This window comes from Lepus europaeus, chromosome 5 (assembly GCF_033115175.1).
Source record: "Lepus europaeus isolate LE1 chromosome 5, mLepTim1.pri, whole genome shotgun sequence".
NCBI classification, from domain to species: Eukaryota; Metazoa; Chordata; class Mammalia; order Lagomorpha; family Leporidae; genus Lepus; species Lepus europaeus.
Genome location: NC_084831.1, coordinates 102,065,262 through 102,067,882, shown reverse-complemented (window position 1 = coordinate 102,067,882; position 2,621 = coordinate 102,065,262). Strand labels below are relative to the sequence as shown.

At 49.5% G+C, this 2,621-nt stretch overlaps 1 pseudogene; it reads left to right on the top strand.

Annotated features, from left to right (window-relative positions):
* The first annotated feature begins 330 nt into the window (after window positions 1-330).
* On the top strand, window positions 331-1,078 carry LOC133760881 (mitochondrial import inner membrane translocase subunit Tim21-like; annotated as a pseudogene).
* Window positions 1,079-2,621: the final 1,543 nt, after the last annotated feature.

Sequence of the window (2,621 nt, the reverse complement as noted above, 5' to 3'; positions counted from 1 at the left end):
AGAGGCTTAGTCTACTATGCTGTAGTGCCAGCCCCATACTGTGTATTTTGTAAGTGGAGGCTGCCAGCAGGCCTCAAGAAGCTTTTATTCTTTCCCACCCACTCTCACTTAGAATCCTTGAGAAGAGGTCAGTGTAGAAGGCGGTCACCGTTTTACGAGAAGGGAAAGCGAACATAAACTTTTCTGGGGCGATGTTCCGTCCTAGAGGACGCCTCCCAGCACTGTGGGTGACGCGGGCCTAGGCACGTGTCCGGCTGGCAGCGTGGCGGACTGTGCGGCTCTGCTGGTTGTACTTGGCATCGTCCCCCGGTGGGACAGCTTGCGGCGAGCATGATCGGTAACTTCCTCCGGGCTGCGCAGTGTACGGAGAAGCCGCATCGGTGCTCAGGCAAGCGCTGGTTTTCGCCACACTTGGTGCTTCACAGATCTTGCCTGAAGCCCGGGCCCCGTTTGACATGGGGGCGGCAAGAGCCGCGGAGAACCCCGCGGCCGGAACCTGGCCTCGGCGTCGCACAGAAAGCCCTTTGGACCGGGGGCCCGAGACCCCGGAAGGCCGAGGAGAACAGAGGCAAGCAGGTGTCCGGGCACAGAGGTCAGAGAAGGGACCCGTCCATCTCAGCCCCACAGAAAGGGAAAGAAGCTGGAAGAGGTTTTTCCTACTTGCTAGTGGTGCTTATTGGAATCGGCATCACAGGTGGCTTGTTTTACCCGATTTTCAAAGAACTTTTTTCTGCATCCAGTCCTAATAAGGTATATGGGAAAGCCTTAGGAAAATGCAGATCACACCCTGAGGTGATCAGTGTCTTTGGTGAGCCTGTCAAAGGCTAGGGTGAGATGACAAGACGTGGCCGAAGGCAGCATGTCAGTTTTATTGAATATGTAAAAGATGGGGCTGAAATACATGCATGTGAAATTCTACATCGAGGGCTCTGAGCCAGGGAAGCAAAGAACAGTGCACGTGGAAGTGAAAGAGAACCCAAAGATTGGCGAGTGTGATTTTTGATATATATTTGTAGAGGTTGGCTCTTATCCTGGAAGAACTGTTGTCATTGAGGATAAGCGATTTCAAGAGAATTAAAAGAAACCCTGCAAGCCTGCTGTTTCTGGAGGGATGGTGAATGGTGCAAGTGGTCTTCACAGGTCTTCCTGGGTCCATTCGGAAGAACAGACAGGGAAGGGGACTGACTCACAGGAGTGAGTTTAGACAGGCTAGAAACGCATGACACAGAGCACGTTCGAGTTGTCCCACTGATTGTCAGTCAGGGACAGTAGCTCTGCTGCACTTAAACACCTTTGTGATGAGAATTTCTTACTGAAAATTTCACACTATGTTAATAAAAACAGATTTCAATTAAAAAAAAAAAAAAGAATCCTTGAGAAGAGACTTCTGTGCACAGTGGGGCAGCCCCTGGCTGATTGAAAGGGAGCTGTGTGGTCTGAGCAGACTGGAATGGGTCTGGTTAGGGTGTTGTTATCTCCAGGTGTCCCGGCTGAGTTAGAAGCTTGCTGGTCTGAGATGGGGACCGTGTGGGGGACAGGGTAGCTCAGCAGCTGACGCTGGCGGTGGCCTGGAGTCTGTGACAACCGCCTACGGTCATTCAATGGCCAGAAGTGAGACCAGGCCTATTCAGCCTAAGGACACTCAGTATTTGGCCAGACCCAGAGGCGAGATGGAGCTCGACTGGCGGCTTTCTGCACTAACAAATACCAGCAAGATGCAGCACAGCCTTCCATCTGCTTGGGGACCAGAGGTGGAAGCTGGCACCCTGCTCACGGTTACCCCTTCTTTTTTCACTGGCCAAAGGACACACCCCCTGGGTGTGGGGGCCTGCGGTACTCCCATATACCCAGATCTGATCCCAATGAGAGAAGCAGAAGAAGTGGAACTCTGTGAGAGAGCTTTAACCCTTTTCTTCAAGGAGACTGAAAACCACCTGCCTTGTCAAGGTAGATTAACCTTTACATCAGAAGGGACTACAAGCTAATCATTCCCCCACTGATCCGCAGAGTAAAAGCCAAGGAGTGAGAGGTTACATAAAGCAACTACAGCCTTTTGCACGTAGGAGGTGTGAATTAATTCCGTGACTCCTACTGAGCACAGCACTCTACTAACCATGATACATTTACCCATTTCCCTCTGGCTGAAATTTAAATGTTCTCAGTTTTTGTGTTTTCAGGAATGTTAAATAAGTATCTTTTTGCAGTTAAATTTGTGGTGCACAGTAGTCACTAAATAAGTTGTTTGTCAGTGAAATTTGAAGTGGAAGCGTCACTGGAAATGTGCACTGGCTCGTGTAGGAGAGCTAAGCCTCCAAGTAGCAGATAAGCTCCTGATAACATGCATTGATTGGAGCCAGAGAAATACAGGAGATCATTCAACTTCTCTACATTTGAAATCAATAGAATTTTTGGAGAGCAAGAGTGAGAGCGAGAGAAAGAGAGAAAAGGAGAGAGGGCAGAGAAAATGGTGGAAGGCTAGATTTCACATCTGAGACATGGCCAAGAGACTTTGAGAAGTATGGATCACATCATGAAATTGGAAGTCCCATCTCCATGATGCTGTTCCTTCATGGTTCACAGGGTCTTCCATTCACACCAAATGCCTCGGTGATTGTATTTTG